General features: G+C 34.2%; 1 protein-coding gene and 1 long non-coding RNA gene across 2 annotated transcripts in view; one reads left to right on the top strand and one right to left on the bottom strand.

Moving 5' to 3' along the window:
• Oamb (Octopamine receptor in mushroom bodies) overlaps positions 1–26,229 on the top strand; it is a 692,882-nt gene that overhangs the window by 146,017 nt on the left and 520,636 nt on the right. The gene's annotated exons all lie outside the window — the stretch shown is intronic.
• LOC141481202 (uncharacterized) lies at positions 21,077–23,133 on the bottom strand. The gene is made up of 3 exons (XR_012464809.1): positions 22,552–23,133; positions 22,217–22,276; positions 21,077–21,415 (listed from the first exon to the last, which is right to left on the bottom strand). It is a non-coding gene; the product is annotated as an uncharacterized lncRNA (long non-coding RNA).

The raw sequence follows: 26,229 nt of genomic DNA, 5'->3' as shown, positions 1-26,229 counted from the left end.
GATAGAAGATCATTTCTATTTCAGTATATTTCAATGGAATATTCGTCATGTTTTGTTTTTACTGAAAGCCCATTTTCTGATATGATTTATCTCTTGAGCAAATTGAGTATACCTAAATCAGTTTCATATCCTTATCTATTCCTTGTCTTATGGTATAAAATAAATTATCATTCTATGAGAAGCATACATACGTATCTGATGATATATTTTCTGTTCTACATTTTTCTCCTTCGAAGTGACGGAAATTGGAAAATATGAGTTGGAGTTCCAGTCGTTTATAAACTGTCAGTACCTCCATTTGCGATGCTTTTCACGAAAGTCGCAGTTGCAATCCATCTTTCATGAAAATTACATTTGAACGAAATTCTTTCTGAACGTCAATGTGGAAAGTGTTCGAAACAAATATTCTGCAAACCTAGAGAGATTCAGATTTATGATTTCTGTTCAATTTATAGGTATATTATGTGGCACAGTTTCCTTTTTTTTGAGCAAGTTACGATCATAGTGTGAATATACAGAGTACGACAAAAGTTCTAGAACGGCTAATTATGTACGTCGGTTGCAAAACGATTTATGTGTAACAATTATAAGTAATTCAATAATGTGCTGGCAGCAGTTTGATAATAGATCTACAATATTAATGATTGTAGATCTCTCAGCTGTATTTTAACATTCAGGTGAATATTTTATAAAGATGAAATGATGAAGTTTGCAGAGTAGTTTTAATCTCAAGGAGTTCGGTTATATTATCATGATCGAAACCTGATGGAAATATTTGATTAAAATAAACTGATTTAATTGAATAGAACTGGCCGATACTTGATGAAAATCCATATTAAAAAACTAATCAATACAGTGTATCATATGATTTTCACTATAAAAGGGTTTTACAAAAACCGCGACACGTGTTTCGCTATACAATAGTTTATGCTTGAGGAATCTGTTGTATAGCGAAACATGTGTCGCGGTTTTTGTAAAACCCTTTTATAGTGAGAATCAAACAGTGAACTGTATTGATGAGTTTTTTTACGAACTGATTTGTTCATATCTGGAAAATTGTAAACATTCGTATCAGATTATGTCAAAATTGAATAATCTCATAAGGTTGAAAATACGAGAGAACATAAATGTTGTAGGATCATTACCTAGTCTATTTGGTGAATATTCGAGATAGTGTATTTGAGATTCCAAATTGACTAAAAGTTGAATATAAATAAACCCTTCATCAATAACAAATATTAATTTGAGCACATTTTATTTCGAAACCAGGCATAATTGTAAATTATCAGAAAAAAAAAACGAAAAATGAGTCTTCTGATTTCACACCCCATTGAAGAAGAAACTCAAAATATACATTGTGTTAAATTCATCAGGAATGAATTTTTCTAGTTATCCTCAAAATAGTTATATCATTTTCATTTGAGTCTTTGGTTACATTCCATTGGTGAAAGTCGTGACTCCGTTTCTCATTGTTGAATTGAATAACCTGTTTTGTTCATATGTTCCTGTATTCTTATCGCCTCTCGATATAATTATTGGTGGTAACTCTCAGCTTCATCCAAAATTTGTGTATTTTCGAACTCGACGAGTGCATGTTTTACTACTTTTGCGTCTTTGGCGTCTCTTCGTTGTCCAATATGGATTGGTACACAACCACAAGGGATTCGGTAAATCCATGGTTAAATTGAAAGCTGCCTAGGTTCTGAAGCTGATCTTCGACTCTCTCTAATGATTTTAGTTGTTCCCACTATCGATATTACGTTATATTCCTCAAGGATTCTCTTGATTAGGTCAGTAACATATTTCATATAGGACAGGAAAGTTTTTCCATTGACATGCCTATTTGAAGTAGTCGTTGACTTCTTTTTCTTGATCATATTGCCCGCTTCAAATGTTCTTCACTATATCCATTCCTTCTGGAAGCATTCTTGAAAAGATCGTAATACGTCTGGCTCTTCCAACTAGAGTTTAAATAATACCCCTATTCCACATACCTCTCTGTATACGTTGGTTTCCTGTACACTTTATGAAAATAGAAGATTACTTTCCAAGACTATATGGAAAGGCAACAGAAATTTATAGTTAGGTGAACACAATTCCAACTGAAAGGAAGAAGAAATTGGCATTAATTGAATACCACTTACTTACCACTTAATTACCCTCATATCAGTTCATTCAATTCAACTGATAGAAACGAAATCATGGCCAGTACCAATAAGAAGAAACCAGTGACCCAGTAATGTAGTATCTGCTTTGAAAACAACCAGGAAGCTCCTTTCATTATATTAGTCGAGTTTGAGGGCTATCCTAATGCGGAATGTTTTCTTGCGTTTTGCTAACACGCAATGCCAGCTTTTTTTCGGATGTGCTTTCATTCGTATACTGAGGCTTTTTGAAAGATTGACGCTAGCTTTTCCAGGAATGTTATCATCCGAAATGGAAGCATCTCTTCTCTCCGGAATGGAAGCACAATTCATGCGATGGATGAAAAAATTAAATCAAGAATATAGAAGATAAACGCGAGCACTAGCGAATACACAAAGAGATTGTAGGAATATCATGTCTCAATGGAAAATATCACTGAATTTCATCAATACTCCATTAGGAAATTTACATGTATTGCATCCTCTATGATGAGTCATGCTATCAGATAGAATATTACCTTCAATAAAAAGACCGCTAAATTCCAAAACTCCAGCAGCAGGTTCTTCCAATATCCTGCTTTTTCTTTTTTTTTTATGAACATCTCATCCTGAAGATCACACTGGATTCGCCACTGAACGAAGGATCTTTAGAGAGTCCACACGATGCAAACATGCAACACCAAGATTTGTATAGAAATCCCATTTTCTACTAATGGCAACTCACCGAATATGGGTGAAAATTTTATAAAAATGTGAAATTTTTGTCCCACAGAAATTGAATGAATTGAGAGTTGAAGTTCTGCCTTACCTACCACACTCCCCAGACCCCTCACCAACCGACTAGGTACCATATTTTCAAGCACTACGATAACTTCCTCATCGGTAGAACCTTCACCAATTAAAACCAGTCGAAAACAGCCTCGGTCGACTTCACTGAGATTTTACAGTTAAGAGTTGACTCATGAAAACGGACAAAACTCTCGAAACAAACATTAAACAAATTCACTGTTCTAGAAATTGCACGTTGAAACTCTCGCAAAAGTTTCAACTTCTTAGGGTCATTTCCGGTCGGTCGATAGCCGGGCGGTTCGAAGTGGGTGCTCTGTTCACTCAGTCAATTGGCCGATATGTGAGTCGATGGTTCGAGCCCCAAGCTGAACGTTCAATTTTCACTTGCTTTCGTCCAACCTCGTTAGTCCTTAACTCGCACAAGTTACGACTTATGAGGATTGTTGTTTGTAAAAATTAAAAGATTTCAAACCAAGTTACTTCACGACGTTTCGATTGTTAGTATCCGCAATCGTCTTCGGCTGATAACTGGACTTATTTATCCGAAATCTGACTATTTGAAGGTCATTCGAGTACTTTCACCTATCCATTCTTCCCTCTCTTCGCTTCATCGGTTTCAGCGAAAGCTGACCGTTTGGCGGGAGTTGGTCGTAATCTGCTTGGTTAGAGGTTTCCATATGTTGCGTATCTCTATGCTAGCTTGACTAAATGCGTTGTTGGACAACATATATGCGGCTTCTTTGAGTTTTCTCCTAATCCAGTGTTCTTCCTTGTGGATGATTTCAGCTTGAGCCCACTTGATGTTATGTTGATGAGTCCAAACATGCTCTGCTATACCTGATTTGCTGGTTTCTCCTCGCAGTGGGTGTGTTTCTTATGCTCGGCAATGCGAACTTTCAATGGCCTCTTAATTTCACCGCATGCTATCCGGTAAATGCAATTCTTGGAATCGCAGTCCGCGTTTGGTGGCCTGGTTTTTGTGAGGCTGCCACGGATAGTGTTCCCAGATCTGTAGCAGGTTCTGATGTTATACTTGAACCCAATTCTTCTTATCCTTTCTGACAATCCTGTGATGTGGGAAAGTAAAGTACTGGTTGTGGCGGCTTCTCTTCCTTGTTGAGCTCTTGCTGTCTTCTACCTAAAACCTGTTCCACCATCACTTTGGTGTAACTATTTCGTTGAAGTTTCTTTTTGAGACATTTCTTTGTATAACATCTCAAAAGTATGCACCATATGGGAAACTTATTTATTGAGGGTTTTTCGACAAAAAGTTATTGTTGATAAAAGCTTGTGCATCCCCTAAAACTAAACATGCACGAACAAAATTCAGTGAAACACACGTAATATACGAGGAGCCTTCAAATATTTGATTTTGAGACAGGAGTAAAGTACTCTTATTTTCAAAACTTTTGGGAAATGTTATTTGAAAATGTTTTTCATCATCATAATATCAAATCACAAAACATCAAAATAAAATAGGTATTTTGAAACAAACTCATTGATTTTCAGTTTGTTCAGAAATTCCTATTTCATTTTGATGTTTTGTTATTTCATATTATTGAATATCAAGTTCTTGTTACAGTTCTGTACAATTCTGAGTAATTATCGGTGTTGACAAAAAATAAAAATAACTTTGTCGAAATTGAACGTGGTGAACACCATAATTGTGTCATTTGTAATATAACAGGCTTTTAAAATCCGTTTCTGTTTGAAATCTGTTTTTTTATCCGTTAATCAGCTGTCGCCACCATATGAACGACAACTCTCAGAAGTTGAGAAACTTGTGCGAGATGAGGAATAACGAGGTCTTACCTTTTAACGTGTGATTCCTAACATGGTCCTAAACCTAACACGGTCCTAAACTGTCTACTACAGGATTCTGTCTATCGTTTTAGCAAATTTTTCTTTTCTTAGTCCCCATTGAAAAAACAGTGTGAAAAAAATAAAACTTCACTTAGATGGCCATGATCATGACCTCAATATATTTTTCAATGCTGTACAACTTTTTCGAATAGCATTTCCTGAAATTTTTCAAAATAAAAGTACTTTACTCTTGTCTCAAAATCAAATATTTGAAGGCTCCTCGTATATTACGTGTGTTTTACTGTATTTTGTTGGTGTATGTTTGGTTTTAGGGAATGCACAAACTTTCATCAGGAATAACATTTTGTCGAAAAATCCTTAATAAATAAGTTTCCCATATGATGTATACTTTGGGGATGACACTGTATATGTTGGCTATAACCGGTGAAAGTGGCGATCCCATTGGCAGTCCCTGATCTTACGTAAAACATTTGTCCTGGAAGTAGAAGTTTCGTACACAGCTACCTAGTAATTCCATGATTACTTGTATCGATAAGTTTGTTCTATCTCGCAGATCCCCATCTTCGGATAGCTTCCTCTGTACGATTTGAAGTGCTTCTTCAACAGGGACGTTGGTGTCGAGGCTTTTCACGTCGAAACTGATCAGTTGATCCTCCTCTCTGACTTCCGCCAAACGGTCAACTTCCGCTAAAACTGATGAAGCGAAGAGAGGGAAGACGGGTTAGATGAAAGCACTCGAATGACCTATAAATAGTCAGACCTCGGGGGAATAAGTCCAGTTATCACCCGAAGACGATTGTGGATACTAACAATCGAAACGTCGTGACGTAACTTGATTTGGAATCTTTCAATTTTTAATTTTCGTTTTTTGTTAATAATTTTTGATTTTCATCTCGTGTTGATAGTTTAATTTTTTCAATTTTTGTGTTTGTTGCTTGTATTATTTTATTGTAATTTCAGTTTTTTTTTGTTTAATACAATTTTTACTTCTCAGCTAATCTCTCTCAATTTTTCACAGATTCTTTCAGGTATTTCAAATCAATTTATATCATATTAAACAATGGATAACATATTTCTCAAGAGGTACTGCTAGTTAACGAAAAACCACATTTTCACATTTATCCATACTTTTTTTTAAACAATCGTTTATTCAGTAGATACTGCAAGTTATGAGGTGGCTTCCTACCTGCTATTGCCTTTCCATTCACCATTTTGGAGTGCATATATTTTTATCACCTGTGTTTCAATACCGTGATAGCTCATAAAATTGATGAAACAATAAACAGTGATGTTACGATTGAGTTGTGCAATAGCAGCAAGTATTTTCCAATAATAAACCTGATACACGATCACACAAAAACGAAATTGACAATTTCGGAAATTAAATGAATGAATATACATTTGGAGAGGCTGCGTTATGGCGGCATATCAGAAAGACAAATGTTTTTCCCGGTTTAGAGGAGGAAAAGGGTTTAGTATGGTTAATACAGGTGTATGGAAAATAGTTACATTTTTGTTCGAAATGTGCAGACATTATATCAGCAGATTGAGTTTGTATAGAATTGAAATACTTCTAAATTCTGGTTTGTTGCCATTAGTATTTTTTTTTTCAAAAGCAGAAAAAAAATCCCAACGGAACCTTTTCAATTGATAGAAAATAAAATCCTTGTGAAATTCAGATGTATGAGACTGGGGTGTCAAAATTCTGAATATATTTTTAAATTGATTTATTTATCATTAGATATTTCGTCCAGAAAAGTCTTGCTAGTTGGATGGTCCCAAGTGATTCCATCCTGGCTTGGATTGATATCTTCAGATAAGAGTGATTTCAACTCTATTTTCGGTCGGTAGCCGGGCGGTTCGAAGTGTGTGCTTTGTTCACTCAGTCAATTGGCCCATGTGTGAGTCGATGGTTCAAGCCGCAGGCTAAACGCTCGATTTTCACTTGCTATCTTCCAACCCGTGTTAGGAATTACACTTTGAAAGGTAAGACCTCGAAAGACCTTGGCTCGCACAAGTTTCGACTTCTGAGAGTTGTCGTTCGTAGGGGTGCGATAGCTGGTTGACGGAAGAAACATATTTTAAACTAGTGTTAGTTTTCATTTGCTACTTTCCTATCTCCTACTGAAAACAGACGCCACAGATCTCAACTATGAATGTGTAACAAATTATTTCACGATGAAAAATTCAACATAAATTTTCTCAAAAACATGTTACTCTTTTCCTTGAATTGGTTCATTCAGAAGTGTCAGTAGTGTAATAAGTATGTGACTTGACCACATACTTATTACTTATTACATTTCATATACATATTGATGTTTTCGACTTAAATAAAACAACTCCTTATTTTCCGATCTTTATTATGTCCCTCACCTAGACATACTGCTCATCAGTACGTAGATAATATATAAAAAAGTACTATGTACAGAGTGCTACACTAACAAACTATATACAGGATACCACATTTCCCCCCTTAAAAAAATATATACACCTATATGTTATGAGTCAATTATATATTCAAGTATAAGTTAAGCGTTCAGGTGGCTTAACCGTACGCTTTGGTCGCGAGATTACATGTTCATACGAACAGTTCATGTCACGAGAAGTGGAAAGGTCTGAAGTATTTGGAACAACTTATCTGATTAATGTGTCGCTTCCATTTAATATTATTTAATTCTGGTACTTCAACTATATATGTCGACCTTCCAATTTTCCTGACAATTCTAGCCTTAACCCAAATCACTCCACCCGCATTTCTATAATCTTTCACTGTCACCGATTCTCCAGGAACGCACTTCACTACTCTCTTACCTCTAAAATATAATTTTTGTTTATTTTGTGCTTTTAGAACGTGATTTTTCACAATTTGACAATAGTGAGTCAAAACGAGTTCTCCAATTCCTTCCAAACATTAATTTGGCAGGACTACTACAGTGAGAAGTGTTGCGATAGTCGAATAAAAACTTATTAAGAACTAAATTGATATTTGTTTGGTTACTTTTACCAAGAGCACTCAAAAGAGCCGTTTTGATTGTTTTCACGCAATTCTTCGCCGCACCACTAGAGGAAGGATGGTAAGGAGGTGTCGTAATATGACCTACATTATTCTGAGCTAAAAACTTCTCAATATTTTGAGAACAGAAAGATGTACCATTATCTGTCACGATGTGATTTGATAATCAAAAACGCGCGAAACAACCCCTTAGAATCTCTATTGTCAAACTCGAGATAACATAAAACATAGGAAAAACTCCCAACCACTTACTATGAGAATCCTTAACTATTAAAAAATACTTATGTTTGAATGGACCCATGAAATCTAAATGCAACCTATACCAAGGTTGTTCCGGCCATGGCCAACAAGTCAAACTAGCTTTATCTGGTGATTTTTCATACATCAGACAGCTTTCGCAAGTTTTACAAATTTCTTCAATTTTTTTGTTGAGCCCTGGCCACCAGAAATATGATCGTGCAAGACTTTTCATCTTTACCACACCCATATGACTAGCATGTAGACTCTTTAAAATATTTTTTTGCAAATAAGTTGGAATTATTATTCTATTATTCAATAGTAAGCAATCCGATTCGATCGATAATTCATTCCTTCTATAAATTCTATAAAATGATTTGACTTCTTTTTTGTGTTTTAATTTCTATGACCATTGGACCAACCTAATTTCAAATACTTTATAATTTTTACTAATGTTTCATCTCTTTGTGTTGCATCTTTAATCTGAAGAAAATCAAGAGGATAATTTCCATTGTCAGAAAAATAACTGACAAAATTTGAATCTACCTGATCTAAACTGTTTTCGCGTAAAGATAAAGGTTTTCTAGATTAAAAATCGGCGTGATTGTCTTCTGATTCCACATACTCAATATTGTACTGATAGTACGATAAAATTAAGGCCCATCTGCGAAGTCTGTTTGCAGAAAACTGTGGAATATTTTTTTTTGGATGAAGAATATACATCAGAGGTTTATTATCAATGACTAGTGTAAACTCTCTTATGAATAAATAATTATTGAATTTGCAAAGACCAAAAATAACTGCTAAACCGTCTTTCTCCATTTGACAATAATTTTTTTCAGCCTCTGACAAGGTTCTCGAGGCAAAAGCAATAGGCTTCTCACAACCGTCAGGCATTATACCTATGTGTGATCACAGCCCCCAGGCCTTTATCTGAAGCATCCGTTATTAAACGTAATGGTAAATTCTCATCATAATGCACCAATACTTGTGCTGACATCAACAACTGTTTAAGCTTCTCAAATGCGAATTCGCATTTATCAGACCATTCTCATCTTGAATTCGACTTGAGCAGCGGATGCAAAACAGAAGAAAGATTTGGAACAAATTTACCATAGTAGTTAATTAATACCAAAAAGATTTCAATGAGGTAATATTATGAGGAACCGGAAGTATACAGACCAACTTTATCTATGTCGTAGCCCAAATGAGATATTTCACTTCTGAAAAATTCGCACTTTCTCAGTGACAATTTCAATCCTGCATTTTCCAATCTAGCTAACACAGCTTCCAACCTTCTGATATGTTCATTGCGATTTTTACCTGTGATTAAGAGGTCATCCAGAAAGCAAACAACATCATCTAAATCTTGTAAAAGTGATTCCAATATTCTTTGGAATTTTTCCGGTATATTTGCAATACCAAACGGTGCCTTATTATATTGAAATAAACCCTTGTGGGTAGATATCACTACTGATTTTTTTTGATGGTTCATCTAGACAAATTAGCTGATACGCATTTGATAGATCGAGCTTCGTAAAATGTATTCCACTCTGTAGTTTGACAAAGAGGTCTTCTATTTTTGGAAGAGGAAATGGGTCGATTTCGATGAAAGGATTCACAGTAACCTTAAAATCTCTGCATATCCTAATGGTACCATCTTTTTTCAAAACTGGGACAATAGGAAATGCCCACTCAGAATACTGAACCTGTTGGATTACTCCAAGATCATTTAACTGCTGGAGTTCCTTTTCCACCCCTCCTTTAATGGCAAATTGAAAATCATCGGGTAAGTCCGCGTAATATAATTCGGAAATGCCCAAATTGCACTTATTGAAAAAATCGCGCCCTAGTAACAGTGGGCCACCGTTTTCAATGACATATATATCTGAATCGAATTGCTTATCTTGATAAATGACCTTGCAATCAAAATAAACCAATGGTATAATTTTGTCCTCATTATACAAACATAAAACCTTGTCAGTTGTTTTCAAATTTTTTTCCTCAAATTTTTTTTCATAAAATGTACGAGATATTACCGTATAACTTGCTCCAGTATCCAAAATGAAAGTGAACGATGTATTATCTATAAAAAGTTTTATAAAAACCGGGTTGGTTTTTGCTTCCAAACTGTAAAAAGAATAGTCTTCCGATTCTAAAAAGTTATTTCTCTCTTCATTCAATTCTTTAAATGAATTTGCATTTTTTTATTTGGACACAAACGAGCAAGATGCCTTTTTTATCACATATATGGCAGTTACAATTTCTATAAGAACATTTATCTGTTATGGTTCTTACGGCCGCAAACGGAGCATTTGGACTGTGATGGTGGATCCGTACGAATTCCCCTCTTTGAGCCGCCACCTCCTGATCCCGAATTGCCGCCGCTCGTACCTGCTGGATTGTTGTCTCCACAGTTGTTTTTTCTTGACGATGACGCTCGGAATGGAAGAGGTCTCTTGTGCTCAGAAGATCTGGACTTGTTATTCGTCTAGTAGATTTCCGGTTCTATCTTGACAGTCCTGTTGAAATTTTGTGCAACTGTACTTTTGGAAGACGCATTTTCTATGACTTCAGCAAAAGTCACTGTTTCTTTTTCTTCATATAGCCTATCCTTCACTCGACCAGAGTCATAGCCGATGATAAAACGATTTACTGAAGCCCTTATTAATTTCCTCAGTTCCAGAAAATTTGCAATTTGCCACTAATGCTCGCAGTCTTGCAGTCCACTCTTTCGGAGATTCCTTGGCTGATTTTCTTGCTTCGAAAAATTTTTCGGGACACGCAAAAACAGATACTACCGGTTGAAAATAATTGTCCATGGATTTCACAATATCTTCGTAAGATTTTGTTTCAGGTTCTTCTGGAATGAACATATTGAATAGTAGCTGATAGGCCTATTCATTCAATAAACTTAAAAGAATAGCACGTTTCCGTTCACTTTTGTCGGGAAATAATTGTTCAAACGACGTTTATAAATCGAACAATCCGATGTAGTAGGATTGAATTCCTGAATATGTCCCGTATACTGTACAGCTTCCGTCATTTTATCGACTCAGGGTTCACTGTTGAGCGTAAAAAAAATTAATTTGCACTTTTTATCACTCAGAATATCCTCGTCGCCACTTGTGATTTATTCAACTTAAATAAAACAACTCCTTATTTTCCGATCTTTATTCTGTTGGTCACCTAGACATACTGCTCATCGCATCGGTACGTAGATAATTTATAAAAAAGTACTATGTACAGAGTGCTACACTAACAAACTATATACAGGATGTCACACTATACATAATAATAGGAAAAATACTAATGGCATTACTCCAACGTTCAATAATTTTTTATTTCTATATGTTTTCATGACATACGAGTAGTGTCTAAATGAGAGAGGGTTTCATCAAATCACTAATGAGGAGCTATTATCATCTACGAAATCAAAACCAAACACGACAAAAGATGAAAATAAAACTTTCAATTCGCATTCTACATTCATATTCCGAATAGAGACGTAGTTATTTGTAAAAAAACAGATATTTTTTCAACAGATGTATACTATATACAAACCATGAAGTTATAAAACAACAACAGAAATTAATTGGCGCTCCGGGGCGACTTCATCGATTCCAGTGGCACATTTGCTTTTTCAGGTGCAGGAAAACCCGGAAAAACCTGCAGCCCCACATCATCTGAAGATCTTGATCTGCCAATGTCCTCTCTCTCATAGAACAAAAAATGTGGGGTGTCTCCAGTGGCACCAATTAATTCAATACATCGCAAAAACACTTAGTGAAAGGACTATCGTCAAACTCAAACCAGTCCGTTTCGTCTTTGACCAAGGCGTAATAATGACCAGATTCAATGCCAGTGAACAATAACTGCATGAATATTATAATAGTGGTCTGCTAGATTGAAGTGTTCATCTATTTTGAACCTTAATAGTTTGGTGCTTCCGTCAGAGGTTGAGTCATGTTTGAAGATTATCAGTGTTATTATTAGATTCACTGGTGCCTCAGCTATACTTATTTCCTTATAACAGTCACTTACTACGGCGCATATTTGGCAATACAGTTGATCATCACCTGTTGAAAGTTCTATTTTCAGATGATTCAACAGTAAGCTTTGCACGGACTGGTTATTAGTCATATTAGGAAACGCTAGTTGAAGATCCAGAAATTTATATACGTTTTTGCTACCTCTTCAACATTTATTACAAAGTAAACAAGTGAATATTTTTCCAAAAAAGATTTACAAACACAAGACGAGGTAGACTGTACAGAATCATCCAATCCAGAGCCGTCAGGAGTGTTTATTCTGCTATTGTTTTGCTCACGAAGAGTATTCAAAAAGAGCCCCAAGAATTCGAAACGATCCTCTTGTTATCCTATCGAGTATCTAGTGGACTTCAAAGACTCCAGGAAATCGGTTGGAGGAAAAGATTATACATTCTTACGAATGTATGAACAGGTGTTTGAGTTTGGTGAATAAGTAGAAGACATTCTTGTTCTCGTTCATCATCAAAACCTTGTTCTTGAAATTCTCCGTCATGAACAATACTATTTATATAAAATGCTATTTATGTAGCGTTGCCTAAATTATATAATCCAATTTTCTTCTCAATATTTCTAGTACAACACTCTACTGATTCGTAAAGAAAAAAATAATCTGCATAAGAACCATTTCTCAAGCTGCGATCGATCCTTCCAAATGATGAAGGGTTTCGATCGATTCGACTCTTTTTTTATGAAACTCTTCCACTGAAAGGAAACCAGAACCACGCGGACTTCAACTTATATTTTGGGGGCAAGAATGACCTAAGCCCATTAACCGCACTGAAAAAGAAGAAGGTGGATCAATAACTTGTGAATTAACCTTGATAGGAGACTGATAAATATCCATATATTTCGGCTTGTTTCGAAGAGGTTTCAGTTCCGTACTGAAATGAGGGCAATGCATGATCTCATCAAAATTATGTGAAGGTGGAATAGTTCCAAGAACCGAAGCAGGATTACCACGTTGAATAGCAATACTGATTCTTTCTATCAAAAAGAGGTAGAACGGTGATCTTTCGTTGCTTGGCCCATTCTCCTTCCGAGTTCATGAACGAATAACAGAGACTCCGTGCTATAAACACCAAAAGTTTCAACCGCTATTGGATGGATCAGATAGTTGTTACCAATATTTTGGAATTTTATTTGTTTAAATTTTCCGCCAGATAATGCTGCGGTTCCAGCAGACTTCGAACTTTCGGCTAGATGGGAAGCCGCGACCGTGTCAACGCAGGTGAAGTCCCATATCACAGGTTTATTATATTTCCATAGTATGAGAGACATACCATCTGGTCGTTTACCATCATCTCAACTGGTACCTAAGGGTTCCTGAATTGCAGGAACATCCGCTGCTTTCAGGTGGAAATATCTTTGAATTGAAATGTAACGTTTGTTCGAAAGAATATTTCGATATATGACAGATGATATCAAACTTCGACGTTGAATGGAATGGAATGCTTCAATTATTATGTCAATGTCACTGTCAATATATTTTTGTGATTCATATTGCAAATCATCCAAGAATCCCGTTGGTTAGAAAATACACAATGCCAATGATGTGTCAGAAACCTAAAAAGCTCGCATACCTTCCACAGGAGACTGGTTGCCTCAAAACGTAATTGTATCATTTCATACCAAAGGTTAGCAGATTCCTTTTTGCTTCCGGTCTCTCGAATAACAGCGATGAATGTCTCGAATACAATTTCATGGAATCCTTGAATGAAAATTCTTTAATTTAGTTACAAAAGTTTTCAAATTACGTATGATGATGGCTCTAGCAAGTATGAAAAAAAATGAATCAAACTATATTTGTTTTCTTGAGCAAATAAGAAAGATACAGGTGGAAAATAATACAAACTCAACTTCAAAAACGAGTTTGAGATTTTCCAATAGGGCACAGTATAATTGATAAAACTCATTCTTCAGTGATTATTTTGGAATACCTACCCACAACGAATACTTGTTCCCGACAACGGTTTTAATATCCCCCAAAGCGTAGAGCAACACCGATATCTCGTCAATACCGTAACAGCGTAGCTGGTAATGAAGCACTTTCAGAACCACGTTATGTCGACGGATATAGACTGAGACCGCATATGCTGGACGTGGCAACAGAAAGTCCAAAAGGGTCTCAGGCACCTCGTGTTAGGCCTTACACCTTGTGTCAGGAACCTTTATACTCATCACGCGACTGCGGTAGACAAAGGTGTTAAGGATACCATCCTGTTAGGCCATGTGAAACTCTCAGTTTAGGACTTCAGCCCACTAGATTTGAGGAAAGTGAAGGTCAGGCGCTTTGATAAGTCGAAGTCTCCAAAGTTGACAAAATGGTTAAGGCTTTCTTGGCCAAAGTTTTCAGTGTCACTATTTTCCGGGTTTGGTGGATGTTTGGAGTTTCTTTCAAATTTCATCCGCTGACGCGAGGGGCTAGCTTCCTCAGAGGTTTATATATCCTGAGTTATTATCTTCGATGACGGGATATTAAGGCTGCGTCACGCGTATGTTGACTCTTCGGGTAGTTTGGTGTGCTATTACTTGGATATGGCTTAGGTGCATTACGTAAAGTGTTTTTGTATTCATGTGGTAATACTTGTACCTGCATTTGGCACACCTCAATAACGTTTGTTGACATTTTTTTACCTGACGTCATTCAGTTTGTTATCATTGAACTTCTGAGAATGGGATTCCATATTCGATTGAAGTGCACAGCTTCTTATTTTCTGTTGAAATTATCCGTATGTTTGTGGATTTCTGTTGTCTCCCGTACCAGTCGACTATGGTATCCCTGGTCGGGGGCAATAAGTTTCGTATATTCGAACAGAATTCTGTGCTTTCCTCCAATAAGTGCGGGTTCTGCCACAGCTGACTTGTCTTTTCGGCCTAATTCGCAGTTTCTTCTACGTTCCTTCAGTCACCTTCAGTCATCAGAAGATCCATGGGAACAAAACTGAATGAACATGAAAGAAACTGTATAATCAAGGAGGTCTCACGAAAGCCATCAATTCACCAATTATTTTCCGTCAGTCGTGATAAGTCCTTTGAGCCCTTCACAACCTGCTGCCCTCCAGCAGCGTCATTCACAACCTGCAAACGACTTATTCTTCCATCTTCCAGAAAAGCCTAATCCCCATTCCAAGAAGGTATATATTTCTGAAGAAAACTGTCGTCCATCTGAGGTAGTTATGTTAATTCATTTTCATTTTTGTGAGAAATATGCGCCATTTGAATCAGTGCACTTTTGTCAACGTAACACCAGTCGATTTATTCCGTTAGCACAAACAATGGTTGTTCAGGATTCAATAAAGTCGAATAAGTCCGTTTTTGCCTGGTCCTGATTGGCGAAGGTTTTACCGGTGGAAAAATTATCGAAGTGCTTGAAGAGATGGTAGTCGGTTGGCGAGATACTGATGTCTGGGGAGTATAGTGGATGAGGCAGAACTTTGACGTGCGGACGGGCGTTGTTGTGGAGCGTGATCGGACCTCTTCTGTTGACTAGTGCCGGCTGCTGTTGACACAGTTTTCAGTACATTTCGTAGATTTCTCTATGATAGAACTCGGTTGTGATGGTCAAGCCCGGTTATAGATTTAGTGACCACACCAACCGCTGTACAACACATAGTAACCATTTTCTTTTTTTGGAGATTTTCGCCTTTGGGAAATGTCAAGATTGCTCATCGGTGTCCAACCACTGTGCTGAACAACTCGTGTTATCGTAGTTGATCTACTTTTCATCACACATGACAATCCGATTCATTGAAGGTTCCTTCTGCGCAAAAGCAAAAAAGGACAGACCTCGATCAGAACGTGACAATTTCTGTCGATTTTTCAAATCGTGGGGCACCCCACGACCTTTCCTAAACGTTTTGAACCATCTCACGCACCGTTTGTGATGAGTCAGTCACCACCAGGGTCCTCAAAACGTCGAACAGTATGTTGTTCATTAACACATTGCCAAATGCCTGGTTAACTTCTGGGCTGTTTTGGTAGCGCTTTGGTTCAACTCAAATTCGTAGAGGAATACTGGCTACAAATTGCTCAACAACATCATATAGTAATGAGCTGAAAAGAAGCAAAAATTAAAATTTGGAAAAAATTGAACAGCATCAATGAATACAGTACTAGCTATTTGTATAACAAGGGAGGAAAGTGTTACTTTTCCTCCCGAGAATGAAGTTTACTGCCCGACGCGTAGCGGTTTACTGCCCAGCTCCACATAAGGGAGCTGGGTCAGCATACCTCCATGTATTGGGACCTAATTAGGACAAACAAGTCGAAAGAAGCTGGCTAGTGGGCCCCTCGCTCCATCGTAGATGAATTCTTTTCAGTTAGTCCTGATAGGGACGATACAGACCTAAAAAGCTCTGTTGAAGTACACCAGGCCTCAACAAAGAGACGACCACGCAGAAACTATATCTGAAGACACTTTGTACAATCTCTCCTTCTGATAAACGAATGCCCCATTATCTCCAATGGTATGGTACAACAATATCGCTACAATTTCCTATCCATACTAGGATTCTATATAATACAATATATATTTCTCAACCTTTTCTCATGTAATAATGTCCTTCTTGAAATCTCTGCAAAGTACGGTCAACGCAGCGGGACTACGGCTGACGCTCGAATCCTCGAATCAATCGTATCGTCTCCTAATCAAAGGAGTTGGACTCTTGCGACTCGCTGCTTATTTTCAGACTTGGTACGGCTCAATGAGGTGTGTTGCATGGCCGGATTCGGATTCTCGCCGCCTGATTCATTGATGAACTCAATTCATCGCTTGCATTTTCGAGGGGACTCAGTAAACTCACTTCAGGAACCATGTTTCTGCAGGTACGCTACTCTGAATTCTCTAGGCATAGAGGAACACATTAGTGCGGTGTCATCTACAAATTCGATGCAAAGGGCATACGTGATTTTGTTCCAGAGTCGAACTTCGATAGCCCTTTGCTGTTCAATTCCAAATTGTTCTTCAGTGGAAGGCGAATTGTGTATTCTGTTTGTTGAAGAAGATTTCCATTAGAATTTAACTGTACATTAAAGATACGGAGGATAATACTGATTTCTGGGAATATTTGAATATATAAGATATATCCACAGCCAGCTCTGAAGTTAATTGGACACATTTGGTGTATGAAGTACAACCAAATATTAATCAAAGAATTCGTTAAACTAACTGTTCGTTAAAACAAAACTATTGTTCTCTAAGGAGAAATCATTGAGGCAGCAGCGATATTTTGAATGAATAAATAAAAAACCTATCTGTCTCACCTGTTTTCAATTATTGCCATCAAGGCAAGAGGGTATCAGACCATTTGGATATCAGGAGACGAGAGGCTACATCACCAATTCAAAAGCACGACGGAAGCTCTGTGCAGACAAATTCTAATAGTTCTCATACGATTGTATCCATGAGGAAGCAATCACTGCACTTGCGGCTGAAAACGCACCTTCTGGCCGTGAATTAGGCATGTAACTTTATCATTGTATGTCCAGTTTAGCTAAGGATCGTAGAAAACTCCGGCAATAGCTATCGTTGTGCCTCAGGGAGTATTATCAATCAGCTCTAGTTGATTGCAGGGAATTTTTGAAACTCAGTTTCATAATCTTATTGAACATATATAGGAGGTTAGATTCTACGAAGATCAACTACAACCAAATTTTAAAGGTGTATATAGAACAGTATTTTCCCTTTGGACAGATGTATCAATAGTCGAGGTAGCGGATTCGTTTTCCAGTCAAAAAATTCACTTTCTAATGTACCTGAGATAAAATATAATTGATTTATTGAAGTAACAGAAATAAAGACGATTAAATGAAAAAAACTAAAAACTGAAAATGCTATTTTTACTGGCAGTGCAACTGACACTACTTGACAAACAGTTCAAAATCAGGAATAACTAATTCGGATAAATGTTTTCACCATTTAATTGTAACCGATGCCAAGAAGCAACTGTGTGCCCTTATCTCAATTTCAGCTAAAGCAAAAAACTCTGTGTAAGAAAGAGACATAAACATACCGTTATTGAGCCAATGGTAGCGGTTCCATAAATTTTTGCATTTTGTTTTAATTAATTTTCTTTTTGCCCTATTTTACGAGAACGGATCAACCAATTTCAGTTTTCTAAACGGGGTTGAGTGAGGATTTTTAAGATTTTTGAAATGATGTGTTACAAGATAGGGGGTGCCATTTAAAATTATTAAGTGGGGGTAGCTAGGGGTAAGGGGGTTAAACCTTTAAACCACTGGCACTGGTTTTAAACTTCCCCCTCGATATCTAAATTGACGTGTTTTTTGCCTACGGCAAATTCTCCCTGCTGAACGAAGTACTAGGGGTGGGAAGTTTTGAAATGAAGGCACTGTATGTTAGGATTTTTTACTGAAATCTTTTACGTTTATTGAATAACGATTCATTCATACCGTCTGGAATCCGAAAAGCATTTCCGTGTGAGTTTTCCAGATAAATGAATAGTATTGCAATTTTGCATATTCAGTTAGAAACAGGTAATCAAGCACTGAAATAACTTCCCAATATACGGAATGAGAAATTTAATCTCATGGAATAATATACTCTGGGATATTAACTGAGGCTTATATTGGGCTTATATTGAGGCAATATTCAATTTCAAAGAGTAGATAACAACAGTAGTCGAATAAATTGGTTTTGGTCAATCATACTGAATTCAAAATTCGGCTGATCAGCTAGTAATTCAATATGAGAATTGATTCTGATGGATTTTGATCACTGTCGGTAGGATGTCATTTGTAAAAAAATATGGCGACATCCATGACACAGATTTTCCACTACCGGAACCCCTCAGTATAATGAAATTATTATTTACGAACGGAGACGGAAACGTTAAAATTGGTATAAAAATCCACTGGATTAAGATTTTAAGAAGAAGGACTTTGAACACGATTGATTAAAATTTTCGTACAGTTGATGTTAAGCAAAAACCAATACAAAAGAATTAATTTTAAAATTTATTATTATTTTTATTCAATTTTGTAACAAATGAGTATATTACAAAGTTGTTAGTAAATAGCATGTGACACTCAAACTTCTGAATGAGGTAGGTAGAGCAGTCTTAAATCTTTAACAATAATATTTATTATTTTGAATTATAATTACTTTCAATTTCAATTTAATTTAGCACTAATCGGTGCACAATGTTTTTGTTTAACCTGTCTTTAGCTAACACAAATAGATTCGACGGTTTCCCTACACGTGAACATGCAAATAGTTGCCCATGAGAAAAACATGGATTTTCCAAATCTAAGCCACAAATTGACACTGTTTGGCCTTGAGACTTATTTATAGACATGGCAAAAGCTAAACGAAATGGAAACTGTAGCCTTCTGAAGGATATGGTATAATCTGACGGTATCATTGGAATACATACACTGTTAAAAATTTCTATACTATATTTACAAAAAATGTTTTGGAAGTTTTAACGCATCACATTTTTTTTAATAATAGAATCACATTTTGTGAATTTACTACACGATTTATTTCAACTCAATTTAGAAAAATTACAAAAAAAATTGAATTTTTAGTAAACTTACACCTGACGTGTGTATTGTTTTATTACAATACAAACTATGTATTTTTGTGAAGCAAATTTGGTAGAAAATGATTTTCAAATTCAAGATGCTGCATTGTGAATTTACTAACGAAATCAGTTCAATTTTGTTTTAGAAAATTACAATATATTTGTTGTTTTTTTTGTAAGCATTTGGTGGACAATTGTTTTGTATTAATACAACACAATCTCTGTAAATTTGTTAAAAAAATTTGGAAAAAGTTGATTTGTAATTTCAAGAAACTGCATTGCGAATTTACTACGCATTCAGTCCAACACAGTTTTAGAAATTACAAAAAATTTGTTGCTTATTTTGTAAACATTTGATGGTAGTTTGTTTTCTATTATTACAACACAATATTTGTGAATTTGTTAAGCAAATTCGGTGAAAATTTATTTGTAATTTTAAAATACTGCATCCAAAATTTACAACGCACTCAATTCAACATAGTTTCGAAAAATTATAAAACATCGGTTGTATTTTTAGTGAATATATATTGAACGTTTGTTCTGTAATATCACAATACAAACTATGTAATTTTGTAAAATAAATTCAGTGGAAAAATTTGTAATTTTTAAATGCTGCACTGCGAATTCACTAAATATGAACACTGTGATTTTCTAAAATAAGTTTTTTTAAATTCTTTGATTTACAAATGAAGCATATTATTGTACTGCAGGACTTATAGTAGTGCTCTAATTGAAGATCTTAAACAATTTAATTGGAGATGTTTATTAATAGTGGATAAATCCAAAGTTTTAACCAAAGTTTTTTAGCAATATAAGATACCAAATAATAATTTATTATTTTCTTGATCAACAAAATAGTTTATTAAATTAAATCATTTTAAAATTAACAAACGGAATTTTATTCAATGAAGGATAATTAGTCTACGTTATATAAATAAAACTTGATTATATTGTATTATAATTCAAACTTAACGTAATATACATTAGGTACAAAGTAAAAATTAAAGTAAGTTAGTCATTCAGGCAAATAGTAATAATAAACCTAGTAAAAAATAAAAGATTATAATAAGTATTATACAAAATATAAATTATATCGTATTAGTGAATGATAATTATGTAGTATGTATGTATAACATAAAAAGTTCATAATCATATTAAAATAACAATTTAATGCGATTCATCAGCAATATATGGATCCATCTCTTTTATCAGCTTGCTGCCTTTAGGATGGATATTGGTTGCTTTTCTTTTTCCGCTTCCGCTTTTTCCCGAAAGAATCTGAAATTCAAAATCATTTACAAATTAATCGCAAGCAGAAGAGAAAAAAAAATGAATAATATAAATTGTCTTGAGACAAAAGTGACATGATTCGAGTGAAATTTTTTATCAATGCAGTATCTATAAAGTCTTATGTAAAGCTTTTTCACAAGAAATATGTACAAACAAATTATGAATCGCTCAAGATTGGAAACTTCAATTATTCAGGTAGCGAAAATGAATTATCTTTAAAATCAATTGTCAACAGTAAGAGCATTTGAAATGTAGAGTTGAATTAATCGAAAAATGAAAAATAAAACTGTAGTTTACAAAAGAGAGTATTGGAATTATCAAAAATCTAGAGAATAGCACAGTTTTTGACACTCACCGTTGAATTTCTTCAAGTGTTCCCCCAATTTATGGTGGATATGCGAAGCCAAAGACGTAATAGCACAGGAATATAGCCAATACTCCATCAAAAATGACGCAGCATGTATTTTTATTTCTTTATCAATTACCACATGTATACATTTCCTCTGTCAGGTAAATCTTTTCCTAAAAAAATATTTAATAAATATATATAAAAACTATTATTGTTGCCATTGTTATTTATTATTTTTAATCAAATGTATTCAACTTTTTCATTTACAAATTATTTCTAGAAATAGGTAAATTTTCTAAAATATCAAGTACAATAATTTTGAATTTCATTACTTCATACTTCCATTGTCTAATATGATATGAAATAATTTGAAATCCCTGAAAGAACAAATAAAAATGAAAATGTATAGATGAAAATAACAATCATATCAAGCAAAAGAAACCCTGAAATCAGATTACAATAAAATAAAAATTAAGCAAAAAAATTGAAAGTTGAAAAAATAAAAATTAAAAAATTTCAAGCCAAGTTACTTTACGAAGTTTCGATTGTTAGTATCAACAATCATCTTTGGGTGATGACTCATCAGCCGAAATCGATTGTGAATACTGACATTCGAAACGTCGTGAAGTAACTTGACTTGAAATCTTTGAATTTTTATTTCATTTTAATGGTTCAATTTTCAATTGTTGGTTGTATTTCATTTTATTGTAATTCCATTTCAGGGTTTTTTGCTTAATATAATTGTTATTTTCAGCTATCTACTTTAATTTTCATTTTTATTTGTTCTTTCAGGGATTTCAAATCATTTTATATCATATTAGACTGACATCAGTTTGGACATCAGTCCAAACTGATGAAATTCACAATGAAACATTGTGAAACACCTTTAAACATACATTAATTTTGATAAAACTTACTCAATAGTAAAAAGGAACTAACTTTATAGAAAAATGGAATTGTTACGCATCTCTTACCATCAATTCGGGATTTGAAACAGGTACCTTCTCGAGTAACTCATAATCCGTTAATTCCTCCTGCCGAGAAAATCAAACAATTTTTTAGAAAATTTTATTTCTATAAATGCATCAATGTATCAATATAAAGTATAGTATTTGTAACTTAAGTTAGTACACTTAAATTAAAATTGAAAACTGATGGATACCATAACAATCTGAAACATATTATTAAATTACATGGAATGACTTTATTTCTAAAAGATCTTGAAGAGTTGTCAAATGTTTAAACAGTTCAGTTTTATATTTTTTTGATTTAAATTTTTACTAACTATTAATTATATTCGATAACTTACTTGAGCAAAAGGTTCACACGCACTATTCACGGGAAAACAAAAGAGACAGTTTTAATTCACAGAAATCAAATAAATATAATTCTTCAAGCAATGCTAACAACTTCGACTTATATGTGTCTGGATCCTTCCTCTCCCGGCACTGTTATACTTGACACTGAATATGTTATAATACATACCTACTCCTGTACTCCTATAAAATGTAAAAAAGTGTCTAGACAATTTCTAGCGGAACTGGACCACTGGACGTCTAATCGCCAAAACAAAACAGTATTGACACCCAATCGACTTGAAATATTAATGGGGCCTACAACGATTTTTTCAGGATAGGTATATGTGTTTAGTGAATAATTACCCTGAGTATAATAACACTGATGATGATAATAAATGATTTTATGACAAATATTTCAGAAGAAACATATTAAAATTGTGTGTTTATACATAAAATTATACTGTAACAGAAGTCAAATAATAAAACACTTGTACAAAGAGTCCGTAACGGTCAACAATTATTGTTTATATATTTGATTAATTCGTAAAATTTTCGTAAAATCTTTGTATGTTAAACATGGTCGCACAAGTATATATATATATATATATATATATATATATATATATATATATATATATATACTCTTTTAAGTTAGTATATATATATACAGGAGGTAACATAAGTATGTTGAAATATTCGAGTGACGTATTCCTGAGATGATTTCAAAAGAGAAAGTATATATAAATTCGAATCCTGATACAGGTTGTTGAAATTGAATTTCGCAAATTAAGTTAATTCAATCGAAGAGGCACACTTCGAAGTTTATAAAGTGTTTTTTTTGGTACCATGTCCGACTTTACGAATGCTGAATTGGCTGATATGGTTTTTGCATCTCCAACGAGTGACTCCTTGTGCAGGGTCATTTGCGAATCTTTTCCGGCGACTTTCCGAAACTGGAAGCTTCGAAAGAAGCTCCAGGCCCTTACGTTATATGATTTCCAACCACGTATCGAATTTCCTCAAGGCTCTATAGAAAAATCGAACAACATCCCCAAATTTAATCGAAAATCCTCCTCACAGATGAGGCTAATTTTTCAAGAAATGGGGATTACCCACTTTCGATAATGCAGATTCATTTCCAAAACAGATTTTTTTTAATGTATGGGTAGGCATACTTGGGGATATATACTTCCCTTACGTTTGAATGGAGATGCTTGCCTAAATTTTTTGGAATGGGAGCTTTCCCAGCTTAAGGAAGATGTTTCCATTGGCCTCCGAAATCACTCTTGGTTTCTTCACGATGCAGCCTCTGCTCATTTTAGTGTGATAGCATGAAATGTCTCAGACGTAGCATATCCACAACGATGGATAGGAACATGAGGCACCCAGTATTGGCCACCGAGGTCTACGAATCTCAATGCCGTCAATTTCTTTGGGGACACCTCGAATTACTAATTTTTGTTAGTCCCATTAAAAACGAGGAAATACAAGCAGAAGCTTGTATTGCTGTTGGGGGTCGTCACTTTCAAGAATTGTTGTGATAGTTGTTTCGTTTAATTGTTATATGTTTATTTGCCTAATAAATAACACAGTACTTTTCTGAATTGTTATTTTCACAAACTCCGAAATGAAGCATTTTCTAATTGAATAATCAAATTTAATTTTTTTTCAGTTTGGATTGATTAGGTAGTTCAATAATGGTCAGTTTAGAAGAAGTCTGTCCGGGTATACTGTCTATAAAGTTTGATGAAAGTAACTGAAATTACAAAAAACTTATGACAAAAACCAAACAAATAATTTTTCAATACATATTTTATAGGAAAAAGTTGTTTATTTTGACGAGATCCACCACATACTCATAGTTTTTATAATGGTTTCAGAAACTTCACTAAGCGCCCTAGGACCTAAGTAATATGCATCGATATAGAAAATTGTAAATATTTAGAAAACGATCACCTCAGCGTTGTTGAGGAAGTGTACCTTTTTCACTTGGAAAAGGTGTGTGTTAGGTGCCCTAACGCGTGATTCCTAACACGCGTTAAAAGGTATGTTCACATAAAACTAATACACTAATAATAATGCATTTATTTTCCATCACTACAAAGTTATTGATCAGAAATGGGGAGAGAATTGACGGGATAGTAAAGTTTGAAAAAAATTATTACAATCCAATGGATGGAACAAAAAATGCTTCATCAACAATGACAGAAATTATGATCGAATGATTTTCAATACAAAAAAATAACTGTGATTACGATTCCAACTATCCCCAATCTATTGCAATGTACCAATGATTCATTCATCGTATCCATTTCCTCAAATCATTGTTAATGTTAACAAAATTCAAATATTGTCGACAATCAAATTCGCGATGGTTTTTTCTGATATATATATATATATATATATATATATATATATATATATATATATATATATATAACGCATAAATTAGTGATTAACCACTTATATAACTAACTTTCACTAACTGACATTTCTGTACTAAAAATTATACTATCACAACTCTGATTATGGCATTGCGACCAATACGTGCAATGATATATATATTTTTTTGCAAATCGAAAATTGTAATGAAAATATTAGTAAAATGTTTATTACTTTATAGTACTTTCCATTCTAACAATTATTTATAATTTTACAAAAAATTTGAGAAGATTACACGACAAACGATGTACATTTTGGAAACTTCTCATTAAATTTGCTAAATGGTTTAGTATGATTATAATACGTGTGGGACAAATAAACATTTTTAGCCGAATCATAAAGCAATACGAAATTGGCACACGAAAGTTGTAAAATGACTAAAAATATTCGTTAAATTCAAGTTACTTCAAAGTATAATCTCAGTTTAAAAAATATTTCATAATTTTACAAAAAATCAAAGCAAAAAATTCTACAAATAAAATTTGTGAATTTAGAGAACTTTTTGTGGAAAATTAACTAATGGATTAGTGTAATTACAATACGTTTGAGAAAAATATAAATTTTTGGTCAAATCACAAAGCACTATATAATCAGCAAACAAAAGTTGTTAAAATACTGAAAGTATTTGTAAAATTTCAATGACTTCATAGTAATTACAGTTAAAAAAATTTTTATCAATTCACAAAAACTTGCAGTGAAAAACTTACAAATGATATTTGTGAATTTCAAGAACTTTTTATGAAAAATTTAATAACGGTTCAGTATAATTAAAATGAGTGTAAGGAAAATGAAAATTTTTGGCCAAATTACAAAGCCCTATATCATTTGCAAACAAAAGTTGTTAAAATACTAAAAGTATTTGTAAAATTTTGATGACTTCATAGTTATTTCAGTTACAAAAATAATTTATCAATTCACATAAAATTCAAGTGAATTAATTTACAAATAATATTTGAACATTTCGAAAACTTTTTATGAAAAATTTAATAACGGTTCAGTATAATCACAATACATGTGACAAAAATGAAAATTATTGGCCAAATTACAAAGCACTATATAGTTTGCAAATGAAAGTTGTTAAAATACTGAAAATATTTGTAAAATTTTGATGACTTCATAGTTATTTCAGTTACAAAAATAATTTATCAATTCACATAAAATTCAAGTGAATTAATTTACAAATAATATTTGAACATTTCGAAAACTTTTTATGAAAAATTTAATAACGATTCAGTATAACTACAATA

This window comes from Leptinotarsa decemlineata, unplaced genomic scaffold, assembly GCF_025532065.1.
Source record: "Leptinotarsa decemlineata unplaced genomic scaffold, Ldec_3_MD MMD2_tig00000090_RagTag_RagTag, whole genome shotgun sequence".
NCBI lineage: Eukaryota > Metazoa > Arthropoda > Insecta > Coleoptera > Chrysomelidae > Leptinotarsa > Leptinotarsa decemlineata.
This window is presented reverse-complemented; position numbering and strand designations above follow the sequence as displayed.